Genomic DNA, 22,293 nt, shown 5'->3' on the forward strand with positions numbered 1-22,293 from the left:
GTACACAGAACATCATAAACACAGATTTCATGCTGCTTTATTATCAACACCATCACTTAAAATCATGTTTTATATCTTCAGATAGCCTGTATAAATATTTATTACTTGCAATATTTTCATCTTGAATTTTAATAACCTAATGCAAAGTTTAAAAGTTAAGAAGTAAGCCAACTGGCTGGCCAGTGCATGACTGAATGTATCTATGTACTGGTTTTGAGTAGGAGAGTATTAACAGAGGTGCCCATCTGTGCACCTCACATGCAGCAATAGGTGAATGGTATGTATTTGATCCTTTGTATAACAAAATTTATAAAATCCTTTGGAGAAAAATAACAGAATTTCTGTGTTTGGTCACAGGGTACAAATGTAATAACTTTTTCTACATATTCTGCAGTGTCTAAATTGTCTCTTGCAGGCAGCTCCAGTTCCTGTAGTTTATTCTCTCAGTTTGCTCAGATGTCCTGGTGAACATGCTGTATTCGGTTCTGCTGGCTAGTCCTTCTGCCAGAGTCACAAAGTTATGTTCAAGTTAGTTAAATACAAGGTTTTTCAGCATCCTGAATGAAGAGGAATGGCTTTTGAATTAGCCTGTCCTTCAGTGGTTTTGCTTTGTCTCTTCTGCAGCTGGGAAGGAGGAAACATGTTCCTCAAAACCATGAGGCAAACATCCAGGAAGTTCAGGTTCTGAACATGGGAAGGGTTAAAAATTAAGTAAGAGGCACACAAAAGCATACGGGCACTCCTTGTTTATCCTTGCTTAACAGGAAGGTTGCTATCTTCTGTTTAATTCAAAGCTTGGTGAGAAGCAGATAGTAGAAGGCATGGATTTGCAATGGATTCTTCAGTTTGCTTTTTGAGATGACAGATGCAAATGTCATGCAGTGATGATGATGATGTGAATGTGAAAAGTGACAGTATAGGGAAGTAAATGCATTTATTCATTGGTATGGGGAGAGCACCTCTTGTGTGCTTCATGATGGCAAAGTAGCCTTCTCTGCTATTGCCTTGAACCTAATGTGTTACGGAACAATGTCACTGTGTGTTCTGAGCAGATACATAGAGCGAGTTGCTCAGTCAGATTCAAGTAATTGTAAAGAAGACCAGTAAATTTCATTTCTAAAGAAAGCCCTTCCCAATAAGTACTGTAGCCTGTTCTGGCGTGTGTATTGGCAAGCTGATGATTCCTATTCCAGCTGGGTAGGTGGCTGCAATCTGCTTCAGTTGAGAGGTAGAGTGACCAGGGCGCCTTGTCCCTGATTTTGGCAGTCTTTAACTGAAGAAGTAGATGTCCTGGAGAAAGAGAGCGAAGGATGAGAGATGAAAATATAAGGAATGCTATTTCAGGTGGGATTGAGCCCTCCTAACTTTGGACCAGACACATGCTTAAAGAGTAGATACCTAGGGCCCAGTGAAGAGCCTCCATCTGCCTCCATTGACCAGAGTGGGAGCTGAGTCACCCTGCTGAGATTTGGCATGGAGTTGTTTTGTGGGTATTACCAGTGGCATTAAATTTCACCCTGCAAATGAAGCTGTTTTGGGGGACCTTCTGTGAAAGTGTTTCACAGGTGCATTTTATTCTCTTCTCTTAGTACTACAGCGAAGAGAGGAAGTGATTTCCCTGGCTGCACCTCACCTAGAGGATCACAATCTAGTAACTACCTATAAAATGATTTTGTAGCCAGAACAAGAAAACTACATGACCAGTTCATGAGTTACATCATGCATTTGTACTTCAAATTTAAAATGCCTTTTCAGTATTTCCTTCTCCTTTTTTGGTTCTTCATATGGTGAGCTGCCTTTCTGAACAATGATTGCTGACTTTCTAACATGAGAAGCAAAATCAGGAGAGTGTGTCCATTCCTCTCTGGACACGTAAAACAATAGCTCCCTTCATCCAACTCATAAAAATACCGGTTTTTATTAAAACTATTTTAATAGTATGACGCATTAGAGAAGGTTTTCTTGTCCATTAAAACTGCTTACACTTGAAGCTGCTATATAATCATAAATAAAATACATAATGATTTGTAAGGTTGAGGTAAATTAATGGTTTTACTTGATATCAAAGTTGTAAATGTATTTTCTTTACTGCTAAATGACTAGAATAATCAATTTACTTTTTATATTAACATTGGTAACCATTGCAAAACTCTTCCTAAGAGAAAGGTGCTGGAGATTTGGTGATCCGTGCTATACAGGATACTGAATGGTTGAGAACAAGAGGAGTGAAATTGATGCTGTGTGTGATAAGACTTGCCTGACTCCTAACCTGTAACAAATGGCTCAGGAAAATGTTAGTGTAACTCAGAGGTAGCAATAGGGCATCTTAATGGCACTTTTATCGTATTCTTTATTCTGAATTTTGCAACTCTCATTTTAAAATAGTTTTTTGTGCAGTTCCTATTGTTGTATCAACGTTTCCACTTTAAAGATTCAACCCTGATTTGCATTGTGGGGTTTTTTTGCAGTTGCAAGCTGTATGCTTTTTTTGTTGAGTTAAAAAAAGAGTGAAGAACAAAATATATTTATTTTAGTGATTTTTCAATAAATAAAGGAACCTGTGTGCAATGAATGCCTAATTTTTATGAACTGGAACCTTAAATCATAAATAAAATGTTAATTTGTAGACATGTGTAGTTGTGAAACAGATGGAAAAGTAGAAATGTGCTGGAAAAGTAGGTATTTGCAGAAGCTAATGAAGTTAATTGGTCTCATTTGGCTACACTATTTTCCCAAACCCCCCAAAGACTGGGCTTTTTAATTCTTTAATTAAAAATGAGTAAGGTATGCTAATATTATAACCTTTACTTTTTTCCAGCTTTCTATATACATACATCTTATTAATAGAACCACCCTTAGCAGTCCAATATTAGCAAGCACATTAGTAATCTGGAAGTTCTAATGAGGGTGCCAATATTATGAAACAATAATTAAAAAATTAGCAATCCATGAGTTAATATATGCTTTAAAATCCTAATTATTATTTCCTTTTCCTGTTTCTACATGATTACAAAGAAAGGATCTGTTTTTCTCCGATTTAGAGAATGTAAATTAAAGTACCCGGAACAGTTTAGGCTGTGAAAGATTTTAATTTTAAATAGAAATATTTAAACCAATTTTGATTAGCTGGTTTACAGGCAAAATCTGAGGCGAAATACTGGAAACACTTAGTATCAGTGAATTGATTCACAAATACATGATTTCCCCTGAACTGGTTTCTTTCTTTTGTAATGGGAGGGAAATACTGGGAGCTATACATTCTCCCTACTAATGGGCATCGCAGAGAAGCAGCTCAGTGCCTGTGCTGTAAGATGGCACGTGGGGATGCAGCCAACATCACGGAATGCACTGTGGCCTTCTGCGGGCGACGGGGGGCTGCCCACTGCCGCAGCCCAGTCACTGCTGGCTGGGGGATCGCCTGGCTCTCCACTCCCTATGAAGTCTTCTGTATTTGGATGATTGAGTCTGAGCAACTACTTAGGGTTTCAAAGGATTTGGATAATGTTACACTGTAGGGTTGGAAATCTCTTTGAATACTAGGTTGCAAAGGGACAAAGACATAGTTTCAACGCATTTATTAGGCCCCTGCTGTAGAAGCGAGGAACAATAAACCATCTTTTTTAAGTTAAGAGATCTTGGAACAGGCCACTCCAATAAATCCTGGGTTTAAAAAGTGAGGTACATGCTGCAGTGCTGAAGTTGTTTATTCATCTGGAGTGTATTAAGCTCTTGATTAATAGGAAGACATCTGCAATTTTACATAAGAAGCAGAGAGGGCAGTTTGGCAGTTGTAAATGGAAATGGGGAGAGAAGAGCCAAACCTATACGAAGTTGTCTACTCCTCCTTGCCACTGATGTTGATAATTATAATTACTATAGTGGTTAAAAATATACACGTTGATAAAATGTTTCAATCTGAAGGGCTCAGCAACCATTTTTACAGGAACTACACATCTTTAAGAACCAGCATAGCTCTGTAAAACGGAAAGTCACCTTTGTATGCCTAATCTGATCTGAGGTCTCACACTGACATCTGACAAAAGTAACGCATTTGAAGTTGATGAATTTACACTGATACAAGACTGATGTAGACCAGTTCTTGATATTACATCTCTCCAAAATGTGAGAGCAAAATCGTCAGCAGAAAAGTAGTAAGCCTGTCAGAGACACCTCTTTCATAGGAACAACTTGCATCTTAAATTTAAGACAGCTTTAAAACATCCAACAAGTAATTTGGGAAAAAACTGTGTAAAGCTCAAAAAAAGAATCTGCTGCCCAACACAACACAATCCAATGAATGTGCTGACCAAGAGTCTCAGTGAAAGCCAGTAAGATTTTGAGGGGGGTTGTTGTTTTTTTCTTCCTTTTTTTTTTTTATTTTTTTTTCTGTTTGTTTGTTTTTATAATGGAGCACTCAAGTATTCAAGAATGTAATTTGGTGGAGAAAATAGAACTGTTGTCAGCAGAGTTTCACACAAATTGGTTCCCAGTTAGAAATTGGTTGGGAGGGCCAGCAAACAAACATTAGTGTATTAATTTCAGGAAGTTACATACTTTGTTAATAATCCATAAAAGGGTAAATTCCAAACAACTGGACACCTCACTCCAAAAAAAATGTTGATAATATGACTCAGATTGTAGATCAGCACTTCTTTCAGTAGAAAAGGACAAGTTAGTTCTTGCCAAAATGATTGGGAGTACAGGAAATTTTCAATATTTAGTGTTGAAAACTTGACCAAGGCGACTTGATCCTCTTGGAACTGCAAGCTTAGTCGAAATGTAGGGCGATGGTGAAAAGATGAGAGGAACTAGAAAGACACATCTGAAAGTTTTCCAGAGTCAGCTATAAAGCAGGACTTCACTAAGTTCATAAAGTGGAAAGCACACAGGAATCATTCTGATCCTTTTGCAAGCCATCTATCTGCCTTTCATGACTCCATAAATATTTGTGGCAACTCTTAATAAGGAAATGTAGGATTAGCAAAACAATGCGTGCTGGTTAGCCTTCAAGGCAGTTACATCTGGAAGTGGGGAGCCATGCCATATGATTGAGCAGGTCTTTACAGACCACGTGCAAGTACTTCTTGTGCCTGTGACAAGGCCATTGAGTGCAGTTTAAGAAGTTCCTCTACTTACGCCTGAACACACTAAGAGTTGACGTCCTACTACGTAATGAGCTACTGTGCATCTCATTTTAGCCAGACCATGGGAGAGGTAAAGTTTGGCCATTAGTGTCATCAAAAATATTGTTTTCAGATCTATATTTCCTTTATCATACTGCTGGGTCAGCCAAGAGACATCCCCCTCCCTCCCCACTTCAATGCAGTCATGCTGCAGTTGTATCCTGTGAGATAGTTCCAGCCAGTCAACCAGCTAAAAGGGATGGAGCCAGGAGTGATGTGGTCTCACTTCTGGAATGCAAGCTCTGGCTCAGTTAAGCTTGCAAGGTTTTCTGGACTTCAGAAGAACAGGTTTGTTTATTTTTTATCAGCAGTCAGTTAAAGATGTAATTTACATCTCAGGGTCTTTGTGGAAGAAGGGAAGGCTTTCTTTTGAATGTGCCTTCATTTATTTTTACGTATATATGAAATTACACGTAACATTATTTTTCATATATATGTTAGCTTTCCAAATAGTCACTTCAGAATGCGTTTTGTATATCCAAGTTGGTGTTTAAGTTTTGTACTTGGTTAAAAAATGTTTTATAGTTAATTATTTTAAAATAAAATCACAGTATGCTTTTGCTGAAATACTTCTCTGTGGGAAGCTAAAAAAATTCTACAATACAAAGACTTTTTTTTAATGTAACTTACTGAAGAGCAAGAACTGTCATGGTAGCATATAAATAGGGCAGATGGAGATAGCCCCTCGAGGCTATGGGACTTGAGTTAATAAACCTTGAAAAGTTACCATAATTTTCACTTTGTATTTTCCTCATGAACCCAAGTAATATAGCTCATTCGTTTTGAAAATTACCACTAGACTCCCAGGCAATAAGTTTGATTTTCTTAAACCCTACTTCGAATCAGATCCAGACCAAAGCTAAAATGCTCGTCCCATTTAAAGTTAATAGCAAAAATTCCATCGGCTTCAGCAGGGCCAGGATTTTCTTCTGAGACTGTGGATTTTAGTATATTTCAGTATTTTGATATAACTGAAACAGCCTAGTGTTCAAAAGGTAGGCCAAATCTTTTTCTGCTAGTCCCCCTCTGTAACTGTTGGATGTGTCTGCTAATATTTCATTGATATAAACGTCTTGCTAAAAGTTTCCTCAGTGTGTTCAGTACATCATCAGAACAACATGCCTGCCACACACAATAATATTAGGGTTTTTGCAATTAAATATGTGGGGAAATGAATTAATGTAGTTGAGCTTATGAAAATGGTCACTTAGGGTTAAATTCTTCATGTAATATGAATAGGAGCTCGTGATAAAGTTAAGCCAGGGTCACTTATTCTCTTTACCTCACATAAGACAGTCTGAGGTGGTACAAACTGCCTCTTCAGAGAAGTGCAGTTTTTCATTTGGGAAGGAAGTCAGCAAATTAGAATATTTCAGAGGCAGTAATTTGTATCAAATAGCAACAGAGATCTGGAAGTTTTCCATGCAAATAAAGTGGTCCAATGTGGGGATGGTAAGCCTGGGCTAAAGTAGCAGACATTAGAGCCAAAAAACAAAAGCCAAGTAGTTATGTAGAAAATTCAGGGAGAATGCAGCCTTTCTTCAGCCCTCCCACTCTCTAAGCAGCAGACAAAATGTTGTACCACTGCACTCTAAAATCCTAGCTCACGACTGAATTAAACCAAGAAAACAGATCCTGCCTTAATAAAAACACATGTAAAATTCTTGGAAATGTTTCCTGTAACAGGCTGCCTGGTTAGTATAGGCTGCCTGCACACTGGTACAAAGTCGGCAATTGTCTGCTCTGCTGTTGTTCATATTCCTTTTTGCCAGGAAGATGAAGATCAGACCGGAAGGTTATCGGTCTCCTTTGCAGTCATGTTAGGATCAGAAGGAATAAAAAAACTAATTGTCTTGATTGCATTTCAGATTGTTTTGATTGGGCTTATGCCCATGAGATAAAAAGCCACAAAACAGGCTTTTTTTCTGCCTCAGTAAAAGTCAGAGAAGAGCTTTTGCTTTGGAGTTGATACACGCTAGTCCAAAATATGTCCTGCAAGCCAGATCCAGTCCACAGCATGATTCTGCCTGGATTACCAATTTTTTGAAGTGACCCTGTGTTGGGACTGTAGCTCGGCAGGAACAGCTGTTACTGGCTCCTCCGGATGGTCAGGATGCTCCTAGTGTACCCTTCACTCCCCAGTTCTTCGCTCCTCAAGCTGCCACTGTGTCCATGTTGCGGGTGAGGGCTCCTGTCCCATGACTGCACACCCTGTCAGGTACCCGAGGAGCTGACCCAAAACTGGCATCTGGCCAAGAGCAATTAAGTGGTTGGACCAAATGGGTAATACCTTATTCCAAGATGAGTATTTGCTTTTTTTTTCCAACGAGGCAGTCTTCCGTTACATCTTCTTCTTTTTTTTTTTTTTTTCTCTCTGTCTTTATGTAGGATGTGAGATATCAGGGGAGTTAGAGGTTGCAGTTCCATTAACTGGCTGGAGACATTGCAGTATGTGATATTTTCATTTGGTCTGCTGTGAGCCGTGCTTGCTTACAGGAGGTCCGCAGTATATTTACAGACATGTAACATGTGTCTCCAGTAGACATGTTTTAGAGGAGTGAAACTGGTGGTAACATAACATCTACAAGGCTGTGGAAAATGGGGGGAAACATTTAGACGATGTGCCTTGAGGTTGCCTTTTTAATGGGCTTGAAATAAAGAATCAGGAAATGTTCTGATGTTCTGCGATGTGGAGAGACACATTTTCAGGCTAGTACAGGATACATGTTGGGAGTGTTATTGACCAACATTGTTCCTTCCCCAGAAAGAAGGGCCCTAGTTCTACGTCCTAGGGGTGAATTTCCAACTTATTTGAACAGTTTGCTTATTTATCTTGGACAAAAACCATACTGCAGTCATCTGGGCTAGACTACTGTAATGTGCTCCTAATTGTTTCCCTTGAAATTGATCTGGAGCCTCTTTGGGGTGGAAAGCTGATATATTAAAAAGTACAGCTCTGTCCATGTAGCTGTTCAAATTTTAATTCCCTGGTTCTTGGGCAGAGCCTTGCACTCCATGTCCCTGTCTGGCAGTTGCTCACAGTTGGACATAGTCAGCTTTCTCTCCCTGGGCTGAGTCAGGCGCAGGCTGAAGGCAAGTCTTTCTTGTCCTCGGTTGTGAAACTCCCTGCCAGAGCCCCTTGCTGGCTGCCTTTAAGGCAAGCTGCAAGCCCTGTTTATTTCAGTTGGCCTATCCATGACTGTTTTATGGGCTCCCTACCTTTGTTTTTGCATCTGCTACCCTTTTGTTTTTCTCTTTCCTCTAACTAGTCAGGAATTGAATCTTTTGGGGCTGGCAGGTCCCTTTTGAATTCTGTGTGTATAGCATATTGTAACATGCTATTAGATTTTGCTTTCTGCTTTTACTGTTTTGCATTTGGCTCTTTGTGCTACTTGGCTTCCAATTGGTGCTTTAGAAAAGATCAAATAAATATATCATTGTGTCAAGTCTTATTTTGTATGAGGGTTAAATCCAGTATCCAAATATAGAAGAAAGTGTTTATGGGGAAACTTAGTACTGAGAAAATTAAAAAAAAAAGCTCCAATTAGAAAGCAAGCTGATTCCGTGTCATTTGCTATGCCATGTTTTCTTTAAGAGAAAACTTCCACTGTAATTAGCAAGAAAGTGCAGCCTACCGGCCAATGCATTACCTAACACAGAGACTGCTATTCAGTGGTAGGAATAGATTGTGCTTTTATATGCTCCTCTGGAGACTGACGGTACTGTGAAGTCCAGTATCAGCAAAACAGGAGTCTAAACACAAGCAGAGTCAGGAAATCTTGTACAATAGATGATAAATAGTGATTTGGTTCATTGGCCACTTCAGGAGGAAGGATGTAAATGTAATCGTGGAATACAATGGTCTGTGCTTCAAATTCAAGCATTAGAATTAGGGTGTCTATTTTCCATCATGGACAAATGATTTAAGTGTTACATACGTACCCAAGCCATACGTGCAAATGATGTTGTTATTTGTGTTATGCCAAAGGCTGCCAAGGGATCAGCAGAACTTCAGGTCTTTGTTTTAGAAACTGTGTAGGAGTCAGCAAAAATAAGTGTTTTACCTCACATTGAGATAAGTCTGATAACATCAATCAGGGGAATGAAACAAACAACTAGGAGGAAGAGGAAATAGCAGCCAAGTGCTCTACAGAAAGCAAGGGTCTTAGTTCAAATATTGTCATCTGAAAATGGTTTATGGGCACTAAAATAGGGGAGTGAACCCAGGGGTAAGGCTATGCCACTTTCCTGAGCCTTGGGAATCCAGGAAATTACATATCCATGTAAGGAAGTTCCTCTTGTAAAGTACTATCAAAGACCAAGATGTTTAAGGCAGCTTGGTCCTGCAAAACATTATAATTATTAATCACTTGGCTAATCCACATTAATCAGTACAGCCTAGTAGCAAAATTATTAATCATCTTGGTGAACTGAACAATCTTGCCAAGGAATGAGCCTACTTGGAATTTTAAAAGTGATGAAAGATAGAATGTAAAACAAAATGACTGGAAAAGATGCAAAATCTCCTCAAAATCAACATTATCTCTCATCTCACTGTTTCTATTCCATCTATCACTGACAAGACCAAAAACTTGGATGCAGGCTGGTATTCAGAAAGCAAAATATTCTTTGTGTGTGTGAGAAAAATGAGTCTCTCCTTCCCAAACACAAACACAGAGAGAAAAAATAAAACTAAAGAAAAGAAATAATAAAACTAAAGGTAGATGTGTGAAGGGGGAAAAGAGACTGAGTGTTTGTTTCTTAATTGTAAGGAGGATTATTGTTAGGCTCTTAAAGAATAGAACATGTAAATGAGAACAGAAACAGCATACAACATCCCATCCAGAAATTTAAACGTGATCAAAACATGTAAGATACATTGGAAGATGTGTGAAAGTCTTTTAGGCTTCTAGAAGCCTCAGGGAATTCATAGGAATAGTCTGATGTGGATAGTACAACCATTTCACTTGAAGTGAGGAAAAATAAGGCAATGGGTAGTAAACAGAGTTCAACACGTATATTTCAGTACTGGAAGCAATAAATAGTGGTTGTTGGTAGGAGCTGAGTGCTTCACTGACAAGAACAAAATGGCAATAACTAACTTGTCCCAGTTGAAGAACAAAATCTATTTTCTGTAGATAAATGGATGGCTAATTGAAAACATCTGAACATCAACAGTTCTAGAATAGAGAGAAGGGTCTTTCTGTTAGCTGTTAATGCTATTTCTATTACTTCAAAATCTATCCTGTCCTAACATTCCCTTCAAGGAGTGGCACAATGCTCTGCTGTCTTCAGACACTTGTGCCTTCTGTGGCATTTCAGGCTGCAAATGTTGCGAACCGGAGGAAATGGTAGCAGTGGTACTGCTGAGGAAGGACCGCCACTTTCTAGAGCAGGTTGATGACACAGGCTATTGAGTCCTTACAGAGAATTGTTTGTCTTCTGGTTTTAGATGGTTTTAATTCCTCCAAATTGCTCCTTGAATAATAGGAAAAAGGCAATTTGAATTTCAGTGACAGATTGGACATAACAGGTTGCAACTATTAGGTCTAATTTTACCATACTGAGAAATAAAATTGCCTAAACATAAACATCGATCACTGATGCAGTAAATTAATTTGTACAGAAAAAGTAGTTTAACTGCAGTGCACATTAAACATAGAAAATTTTCAAAATTACAGCTCTCTGAATTAATTTGTACACTTGTTTACTTGTTAAAAGAAGAGCATAACTTTTTTCTATTTTTTCTCTCCCTCTTTGTGACTTTAAAGTGTGAAAAGTGAGGACAGTCATTTATTGTCCAAAAAAGACAGGTAGAGCTCTGCTGCTGTGGATATAACTTAAGTTTTTTGGGGTTTGTCTTTTATTTTCATTTCTGATCATGTTAATAGACTTGTTAAAGACCTCTTTGAAATATTGTTTCATTCTAGCAAGCGAATTCAACATTTTGATAGGTTTCAATTATGTTTGGTTAAGACTTGGTGGTGTGAAGTAATTAAAAAATTTTATGATTTGGTTCAGCAATGAGTTTACATTCAAGTGTGTCCTTAGGCTTATTTAAACTGTTTCATAAAAAATGTCATATGTATCTTCTGCCTTCTTCTCCCATCTCTTTTCAAAAAATTCTGTACATACTACCAACCCACATTTTCATATGGTATCTAGAGACTTAGCATAGATGCTAGCCAACTTTTCTTCATTCTGGAAGTTGCTATTTTTAATATGCTTATTGTTTTATAAAATGGAAAAGAACATGCCTTTCTTATTTTAAAATTATGGCTATAATGTTACCAATCACATACAGTAATAAGTGTGTATGTAAGCTGTATAAAGGTTGCCTAAGTCACAGTGGAACAGGATCTGCCAATGTGGCTTATTTTGATGGTATCTGGTGTCTACTGTTTTCAAGGACAGTAGTTCGATTCAAACACAATTCTGATAAGTGGCAGGTTTTCATGTCTTTAATGCCCTGACAAGGGCATCAATCTCAAGAGAGGGAGGTGAAACCATTTGGATGAGAATTTCTTCCCCCCTCCTTTGTGCTGACACACCAAGATAATGGACAATTAATAGAGAACCTTCTCTGCAGGGAAAGTCTAGGGTTATCACTAATAAAAAAAGTGCTCATGGAGTGTTTGGGCACAAAAGGGAGAGAAAAAAATAAACATAAAAAAGTAGAGAAGCAGGACCGGCACATGGCTCAATCTACAACTGAACGTTTTTCACCCGAAATTATGGTGAATGATTTTTCAGTACCAGCGACTGTAACTTTTTAGACCTGGTTCACTTCTCATGACATCAGTAAAAGGACAAGAGGAATCTTGCCATTCATATCTTTTTTTGTGTTAAGTGAGAAATCTGTTCTGTGTATTTTCTAGAGATCCCAGTTAGCAGGGCTGACTGCTCTTAGTTACCAATCACAGCTTGCTGTAAAGGCTTCGCAGGCTTGAAGGATGCTCTTTAGATTCACCTTCATCCTCATTACTTATATATAGACTTTCTTTAGATTACTTTAGATTCTTTTGATTACTTTCCTTTTCTGGCCCTTAGTGTGCATACTTCCCCTTGCTCTGGGGGAAGGCTGGTTCAGAAATTGCAAGTCTGTGCAGACCTCAGTTTTTGCTTTGCCGGGTGATCCCAGCAACTCTCAGGTGCTCCCAGCACAGCCCACTGCCCCTGAGGTCACCTGGAGAAGGAGTTGCTGGAGGTCAGCAGGGTGCTGCCCGCATTTACAAGTCAACAGGCAGACTGTTTTGGGGATTATTAGGGTGCCTGTACCTGTGCACTGGATTTAGCAACCAGTGATGCGATTGTGCACCTCTGTTGTCCAAGTAAACAGAGAAAAGATGTACAGTGTTTCCTGAAGTTAGACAAACCAAAGATTAGTCTAAACTGAGAGTGGAACTCGTTAACTGATCTTCCTCTGCCCTAAGCTTTCATTTGTCCCTCGCAGCACTGAGCTGTCAATACAGTGTACAGCAACTGATAAGTATGGGTTCTCCTCAGCCTGAAGAGATCTGTCTGATAAGATAAGATGGTCTTAAAAAAGAGAGAGAGAAAGTATGTTAACTGCTTTGACTGCAAAATACCCCCTGGTAACCAGAGATAAGACACCTTGAGCTCCTCGGAAGACCTTAGACAGGATGTAAATGAAGACAATAAAAAAAAAATCATTTCAAATCCAACCACTGTTCTGCCCTACTCTTATTTCCAGCTCTGACAGCAGAAGGCTTAATTTACTGTATTTCACATCGGGCTTCCATTCTACACTGAGGAAGCTACAAAGGGTTGTTTTAGATACTGGCTTTAACAAAGCGGATATCTCTTTATTTTTGGAAAGTCCTCTGTTTCAGACAGTTAATCATGAGTTTCAACAGGCTTTGGTGAATGGGAATTTTACAGAAGAGAAGGAAAATTCTTCATTTTGCAAGGAATTTCACCTCTTTGTACAATTTATTCACCCAAATAAACCTGTATTAACATGAGAGGATCGAATAATCAATGCATATATATTTTAAATTGAACTCCTACCTTGCAGAATTTCACATAGAGTAATGTTCTGCAAGATAGAAAGATGGTAGGTGTGACAGTTTACATGTGACAGCTTTGTAGTAAGATTTGGTCTTCTGACCATTTTGAACTCAGAAATTCTTTAGGTCCCCCTTACAGACTAGACCCACTTGTATTTTAGTGGAAACCATGCACATCTGCCAACCAGTGCCTGTCTCACGGCATCGACATCCACATGTGTTTCCATATAAGCAACCTAGGGAGAATAAGGGTCAGGGAGAAAGGACTGTCTTACACAGCACTTTGACTACACTGAAAAGACACACTGCCCCCAGTGTCACTGTGCTGCACTGGAGTGGGTGTAAGCATTTGTCTGCCATCCTAAGCACTGACTTAGTTTAAAAATCAAGGTTACCTTTGCTCCAGGACATCTTTTTTAACAGCTGTGCAGCACATCTGTGCAGCACAACAGCCAGATCTAAAGGAAGGGAGCCTAAAATGGAATGTAGAGGGACTATAAGAAGCTAAAGAGAATTGGTAATCCAAAACTTAGCTGCCTGAGTTTGCCCCAGTTTGATAGGCAGCTCTTCAGTTTGTGAGAAGTTTCTCAGGTTTCTGTGGTTTGGCAGTCTGTGCAAACCATCCTAGTGTGAGCATCTGGGTACCCATTGCCTTTGATCATGGAGAGCACTGTACTAAGCCCAGAATTCGCTGGGCACTTTCAGCAGAAAGTGCTTTGTTCCTGTCTTCCCTGCATAGGCTCCAAGTAGGTAAAGTATTAAATGGCACGATGTCTTGATTCAGTTCCCTGAACATCCTGAGGGGATTCAAAGCCACGTTCTGCCTCTGAGCAGAGGGTCTTCAGTTGTGCAGAGGTCTCGTCTCCTGGAAGCTTGGCTTGATGAGGGAAAGCGTATCCTATTCATAGGGCTGGTAGGAGCACATTTGAGAAGGAACTTGCTAACCTTCTGAGAAGGACACTCATTTAGTCCAGGGGTTCTTGTATTCTGGAACTCAGCTTAAGTTTATTTTTGGTTTTATCCAGTGCCTCTTTAATGTATAAAGAGCCCAGTACTCCCCTCTCCTAGCTGAGTGCCCAAGCTGCAGGGTTGCAGACCTTTTCCTGGTTTCCCCCCCAGGGCCCCATGAATCCTGCTTTCTTTGCTTCTTAGGCTCCTGGAGACACCTAGGTCCCTTTGCAGATCTAGGTCCAGAAGTTTTCACCTGTGTAAATAAGACCGCCACCACATTTCTGTCATTCTGAGAAATAAGCAGTTCTGTGTTTATTTACTGTATTTAATTCTAGCACACTGTAAAATAACACTGATGTGTTTTTGAAAGCGTTAACTGCCTACACTGCTTTTGCTTGATCTTAATTTCCTTTTACTTTCCATTTCCTTGAAAGGATTTTCAGATGTCTTTGCCTGGGTTTCTTTCAGACACAATTATTTACTCCCTTCTTTCTCTCTACCCTATATTCCTTTCTTCTGCTTCTCCACACGTTGCCTTCCTTCTTTTCTTTGTCCTAGTTTAGCCTTCTTCAAACTGTGTCTTGATGTTGCCGTTCTGATCTAGAGGCAATGAAGCAATGAATTGGGGTGGTTGGAATGTAGGCACAAGTGGGACAGACAGGCATACATTATAAAAAAACAGGGGAAGGCATCCGAGTGTGAGGTGCACCGACAGCAGTCTCTGCAGACCTTCATGATTAAACTCTAGATTAACTGAAAGAAGGGAGATACTCAAATCAGGACCCAAGGTGGTGCTTGACATCTCAGGGGTTTCTGCCTGCAAATCTGCCCAGGGGCTCCATCTTTTGTCTGAGCCTCCAGCTAGGGAGGTTTTGACAGCCTGCCCTTCTCCCTGCAGGGATTGCAGCTGTGTGGGAACAGGGACTTGGAGGGCAGCTGTTTAGCAGGGTCTCCTTCAGCTCTCAGGGTCTGATCTTCTGGACCATTTGATTTTGGGAAGGAAAGAGAAAGAATGACATTTCCCTGGCTTAAGACACACTCCTTAAATTGTGACCTCGTAAAGAAAGAAAGAAACAGTCAACTCATTGTAATACCTATATGTCACTGGGAAGTTTGACTGGGACTGCGTTACAGGGGCTGCTGTATCTGATGCTTTCAAAAGGAACTGCAGCGTGGGGGAAGATTAGAGAGAGGGCTTTTGGTCCTATTCATGTTGTTGCCTGGGGAGAGCATGACCCAGTGAAGGCAGAAGGCAGAGGGAAATATTGGGAGTCCAGTGAGGAACCCTGAACTGTTATCCCGCAGTCATTTGCTGTTCTTAATAAGCAGTACAAATACTGTTATCAGCACAACAAATTACAATAATTATTCTCTAGCAAAGACCTGATTGACTGAATCACTATTTTCAATACATGAGGTTGTTAATATACAGGTTCTTAGGAAATCATTATTATGTGCAAGTTTGCTGGAGTATTTGAATGGGCTTTTGCTCTGCCATTATCTTGATTCTAAATGTAATTATTCTCAGGGTGTTTTTTGCTGACCCTACCTTCAGATGGAACAAGCCTGGTGGTCTCTGACTAATTTTGTACAAACAAACAAAAACAACAACTAAAAGAAACAGCAACTTAACAGCGGAAGAAATACAGTGTAAATGTGTTTGTCACATTTAAGCAGTGGACAAATGAGCTAATTTGAATCGCTTAGTGCTTGTATAGTCACAACTAAACAGCCCCTGTAAATTAATTGTGTGACATGCGATTCCCAATTATGTAAAGCAGTATAATAAGCTGTGAGGATGGTGACTGTCATTAGTTATATGTACAGGACTGTGGAAAATTACTTATTCTTTCTCTTTGCCTACAGAGGCACAAAATACCAGCTTCCTCAAACAAGCAAAGAGTAGCTCTGTTTTCTTCTAGTTGCAAATTGGGTTTTGTGTATGATTTGAAAGGTGGAGCAGAATGTGAACTGCTTACATTTTCTTTAATTTGGCTGCAGAAGATGGAATTCATTGGGCTCCGTCTGTTCAAATGAACTTTAAGCAACAATCAAGGAAAACATTTATGCTCCTCTCTACATATGTAATAGTAATATGTCTTCTGAAGAAGACATAATGGAACTGGAGGCTTAGGTTACCTTAGGAGAGCAATACAGGAATGTTAACTACTTATGTAGGCATTAAAGGCATTTTATAAAAGCAAGCAGGTTTTTCCTGTGAGGTATTAAAGTGACTTATTTGTTGTTTCTAGGAGCTGCCTTTCCTCTGGTTATGAAATTTAAAATGGGGAAACCTCCCTACCATCTGTCTCAGTTCTTTTGGTCAGGAACCCCTGTATGTTTCTCCCCCAGTAATCTAACTGTTAATGCATTTAATTGATGCTCCCAAAGCAGTTTTGAAATATTGATAGATTTTAAAAAACATCTGTAAATTATAAATAATTTTTAAAGTTCACATTTCTCTTTTGAATGCCCATTACAGAGTATTAGTTTTCAAGCCATTTAATAAGTTATGAGACAAATGAGTGAGTTTAATGTGGGGTCACTGATGTGAAAAAAATGTGATGGTTATATTAAAGTTTCAGCTTTTCCAAAACTGTATACATTTCTATTGAAAGTAAACAGAGAATGTTATGTAATAATGTATATTTTATTTAAAGTTACTTTAGAGACTAGTACTATCTGCTAATTCTATTAAAAACTTCAAAACTATAATTTGTTTCATGACATGTATGGTAGGCCATCACTGAAGTCATGTTAATCCTTAAACACTATCCTTTGATCTTCTAGTTATTTAGATCTATTCAGCACACAGTACAATATTGTTTTATTTCAGCAATATCTAACCTCTTCATTTACTATTTATTCACACCTGCATATTCCCCTAAGATTCCTTATCTCATTTTCAAGGTAGCCCTGCAGACAATTAGTGGTGGTAATAACATAAAATGTGGCCAGCACTAAAACCTGAAACGGCCATTACAAGTAAACTATATGATATATAATAACCACTCCACTCAATTACCTGCACAAAAATGCAAGGATTTAAAACTGTGGAGCCTTATCATACATCCAGTTAACTGAACTACCTGCTTGCTATGTAGTCCTTCCTTTCTTACAAATCAAATTCTACCTTGTAGCATGCCGTGCGGTAAATTAATAAAGCTATACGTTTTACGAGTTTTCAGTAGGTGTGTATGAGCTCATGTATGTCTGTACGCTGGCATATAAACAGGTCTTTGGCTGGTAGTGGGACAACAAATAATAACTACATAACAATCCAGTGCATAAATGCATACATGTGCATTCACAATCCATGTGCCTGTGGCAGTACGGAGTAGATGGGTTTATGCGTTGTTGCCTGGTATAGTTGATATTTCATTTTTAGTGTCTATTACCATCCTATGTAACTTGTTATTTTGTACCTGTTAAAGAACCCTTGCTATTTAGTGCTTCAGATGGGGTCCTGGGGGATAGTTGTGTGACCAGTCTGCCGTTACCATAACGGGGGCAAACTAGTGAGAACATATCAGCAAGACCTGGAGCTCAGGGGGTGTCTGTCCAGCTAAACTGCTAGGCTTTCTCTCTGGTCGAGTCCAGCAGCTTAGGCATTTTGCCAGCACTGTGTTTCAGGGGGATAAAGAATTTTTCTTGCAGGAATGGCTCAGACCGGAGAGATGCAGGTTCTGTTTCCTCCTTTGCACAGATTACATTTGTAACCTGAGGCAAAGTGCTCCAGTTTGTCTGTGCCCCAGTTACTTAAGCAGAATGGGGAGAATGGGAAACTGCTGCTTACAGGATATTGAAAATATTAATTTGTTCTTATTTGTAAACTCTGTTCTGTCAGAGGAACCCTATGTATTATGGCACAAAAAAGGTTAGCTGACATTTGCTTTAGGAATATGGCCATTTGTCTAGTGGAAGCAAAAACATATTTAAGTCATAGAGAAAAATAAGCCATGATAAAGCCCTGAAGCGTACTCCAGCTAAAGCATGTGTATGTCGTAGACTTTCCTGGTGACTCAGTAACGTCTTTCTGAAGCAGTTCTGTTAATTCAGTCAGCAGTACTAGGGATAAGATCACTTTTAAGACCTCACGTCTACTGGAGTTGGCACATGAGTGGCTGGCTGCTAACTCCACAGAGGTGCTTTTGTGCTCTGATGCTTCCTCCATCCCCCCCTTTCGTGGGATAACTCCTTCTGGTATTGCTTCACTTTTCTGTTAGTGAGCACTTTCCCCCATCAATACGACAGAACAGGTGTTACTCTGCTACTAACTGAGTTTCCAGCTGTCCTCCTCCAACACAGACCAAGCAAAATTTGTTGTTTTGTCCTATTAGACAGACTAGAGAATTATCAAGCTTGAGATGGAGGTCTTCCTTGCAGGATACGGTAGTTTTGTTGCCAGAAGATGGTCAGGAAGGCCTGGCGGGCTAACAAAGACAGTCCTTCAGCTGCTGGGTGTAGTTCCAGTTTTGCATCCCCTTTGGCAGCAGCACAGAGACTGCTGCAGTGTGGCCAGCCAGCAAAATTAGGAAATAAGGACCTCTTTTATTTACTCAGGCTGCTGAATCATGGGCATTCCTGTCTGCTTGGAGAAAAGTCAGGCAGCTCTACTTTCCACTGGAAGTCTCAGGAGTGCTTGGTACTTTCATCTCAGAGTGTTCACACACTTGTTTTAATGTGCTTTATGGAAATGGTGAAACTCAGCAAGTACAGTTGGTGTAGAAAAACATCTGCACTAACTATTCACACACATTTGCATCTTTAAATAGACTTTTAGGCCTTGTAGCCGATTTTCTGCAAAGTTTTTGGGTTGTGAGCGCAAGAGCTTTCTTAGAGTCAGCGAGTGTGAAGTGACTGGTTCCAAAAATTAAAAATTTACATGGACATGTTAAGTGCATCACATTGAAACTCAGAATACTTGCCATAACACAAAAAAGGCATTTACAGTAAGTAGCACTTAGTGAGTGCCGAAGGAAAAAAAAAAAAAAAAGGTCAATAGAGAAAATATATTTTAAAACTCCATAAACACTCTGTCAAATACCTGGAGCCCTATTCTACCCTCTGATAGATGTGTACCACTCCTGGGGACTTGTATGTGTGCATCTGAATTTGGTCCAGAGTATTTTAAAACAGCTTGTTATAACATTGAAGATCAGTATTTGTAATGTTGACATATAGCTCGGTATGTAGGTGTCTGCAGATTTATATACAGGCAGCTGTGTGCAGAGTAGCAGCAAACTGTATTTTCTCTGAGAGTGATAGGCAAAAAGGGGTTTGAAGCCCTTTACCCTGACAGCAGGTCAAACTTTACCTCCAACACAGAGCTGGCTCTGTGGTAAGCTCCCCTGGGAAAGTAGGAACGGAGTCTGCATTCCAAGCCTCTGGTTTGCTGCAGGGACCTTCTGTTCAGCTGCTCTGTCACAGCTTTGAGGGCCCAGGTCTGCTCACCTTATGCTTGCACATGGGGAGTAGCCTCAGTGCAGGGCAGCAAGTTGCACTTCACTGGCATTTTGAGAGAGGTGATCTTAATAGTTGCACCTTAATTTTATAGGGCAGCATCCTTGCGAGGAAGGGTGGGGAGATGACAGACATTGCCATCACTCATGTCCTGCTGTAGCACGGGTTACCCTTAGTCCAGGTTTCCTTCTCGGTTACTGTCTCCAGATACATTCCTAGACAGCCCCTGAGCTCACCTGGCACATCTGTTCACTGCAGACAATGTTCCCAGTGTTCAGGTTGGAGTCTGCACAGCAAAAGTCACTTCAGCAAAGCATTTCCCTTGTTGCAAAAGGACGGTTTCAAAAGTCCTTCTGTGGGTCACTGAGAGCTGACAGGCCCAGCTTTGAAGCTCTCTGTGAGCGCAGCCCAGGGGCCCTCCTTCCGGAGCGCAGTGGCCGGCCACCGGGGCCCCTTCCACACCGGCTCTCCCCCTGCTCCACCATGTCAGGCTTGGAGGGAGAGCCGGGAAAGCATGTCGGCCGCATTGTTAGGCTCATACTCAGGAAAATCCTGTTGTCCTCCGCTGTGTGGAATTCCCCCTGCCTCGCTGGTTCTAGCTCTGAGGGATTGAAAGATTTTCACATCTCAAGTTAAAGGAACAGAAGTCAGACTTGTAAGTGGTTTGCTCTTCTCATTTTTGCACAAAGAAAATTGCTCTGTAGAATTATTATGGGCTCAGATTAAAAAACACAGTGGCAAAGTGACACACATTTGTATTTGCCGTCTCTGTGCTAGAGTTTCACTATTCCCCCTCTGCTTTCCCTTACCCTTGTGTAAAAGCTGAGAAGAGACTCCCAAGCAAACAAGGAGAATTGGGTGAGGGAAAGGGGCTTATGCCATGGTCACACTCCATACTTGATCCTGACCCTGCTGCCAGCTCAACAGCCTCCGGAGATCCACAATCCAGGGGGAATAGTTCTATAATAGGTAAAACTTCCACAAAAAGGAAGTGATTTACTGCTATGTCAGTGATGGGACCGTATTTATAACACTTCCTATATATTCCTCTAAACCTCTATAGAATAATATATCATTTCTCCATAGGATATACATTTTAATACTAAATTTGGTTACAAAATATGTTGCCTAGGCGGTCACAGACTATTTTTCTTCACTCAGTTGCTTGACATAAATTCCTGTTTATCTGCCAGCAGCGGTTGTATGTCAGAAATATATTGGACTTTTAAAAGACAAAAGGTTCTCCCCCTTAAAAGACCTGGGTGGAAAGATGCATTTAAAATAAAATTTAAAACTGTAGGAAACATTTACATATTTTTCTGCAAATGCATGTTCCACTGTTTTGATCATTTCGAGTTTTAGAGCGAAACCTGGCAATTTGAAAGGACAGTACACAGATTTACATTAAAAGTCTCCTATGAATATTGCAGTCATTAATGTATCAACTTAAAAACTCACCTGATTGATTTTATTTAGTATGTATGGCAATTTGGAACTTTGCTTCAGTACATTGGGAAGCATTTTAGCAGATGACAGTACTTTTATTGGAAGGAAGGATTTTTATTTTTCAATTTTTATCTTAAAAAACCCAAACAGCTTTGTTTTCAGTTCAAAAACATAGCACTCAGGCCAGGGTTTGATTTTGTTATTTAAGTATATACAATTAGTGCAGATTTGTATGCAGGTAATTACAGATACATATCATCTCTGTGTGGGAAAGGTGTGTGTAATTTGTGAAACCCTCTTCTCCAAGACGTAAACAAGAGGATAAAAACCCATGCAATTTCCAACTTATCCTGAAAAGCATTGTGTCAGTGGGCAGGCATCCAGCAATGCTGTTTGGTTGTTTTCTCAAAGTTAGATGGTTGCCATCTGGCATTGATAGTGAGATGGCGTTGTCATCAGTTTCTAGATGCAGGAAAGGAATGAATCCTCATCTGTTTCCTGTGGATAAGCAAGAGGTTGATAATCTAGTAAAATCTCTTTACCTTAAAGTAAGCAGGCTTGGAATTTGTTTGTATAATATAGGCCAGCTCTAACTTTTGTGTTGTAGTAAATTTCTTGAGAGAAGGCTGAAGATGTTAAGAAACTTACTGCTTTGCAAGAATACCTTAAGAAAGATATTTTTCAAGGGATTTATCCTGTCTTTTTCTGAAGTGTTACTCTAGGTGGTTTTATTTTTAAAAGGGAAAAAAGAAAACCCAAGCATCGCCCCTGGAAAGAAATAGAAGAATTATTTGATGTAGTGTGGTCTTCCAAGCATTCTTTTAATATTTTTAAAGAAGTTTTAGGTTAAGACAAGTAAGATCATTGCAGTATTGTAATCTGCATTTAAAACAAAAGGTGCAAAAGCTATGCAGCACATCTGTTGAAAAAAGTAGTTACAACTTGTCCTGTCTAGAGATGAGGTAATACCGTGGATAACTAGTCAGTTTATTATCTGGCTAGCATTTCTGTTTTGTCTTTTCCTTATAACTCATAAATCTTTCAGCTTTTACCATAAACATTTATCATTTTTCCTGTTTCCAGTTTTTTACAAGTTGCTTTGTCTGTGATCACTTCACAGTACAGGTTCTGCTGGACTGAGGAAGTTCAGTTGGCTGAGGCCTTTGCAAAAAGGAAGAAATGGTGGGCAACCTTTTGAACTTACAAAGGAAAAAAAAGTG

General features: G+C 39.6%; 1 protein-coding gene across 8 annotated transcripts in view; it reads left to right on the plus strand.

Moving 5' to 3' along the window:
• The window catches only part of ZNF521 (zinc finger protein 521), a 231,306-nt gene that overhangs the window by 70,666 nt on the left and 138,347 nt on the right, over positions 1-22,293 (plus strand). The gene's annotated exons all lie outside the window — the stretch shown is intronic.

Source organism: Myiozetetes cayanensis, unplaced genomic scaffold (genome assembly GCF_022539395.1).
Source record: "Myiozetetes cayanensis isolate MyiCay16 unplaced genomic scaffold, myiCay2020 scf1, whole genome shotgun sequence".
Lineage (NCBI taxonomy): Eukaryota > Metazoa > Chordata > Aves > Passeriformes > Tyrannidae > Myiozetetes > Myiozetetes cayanensis.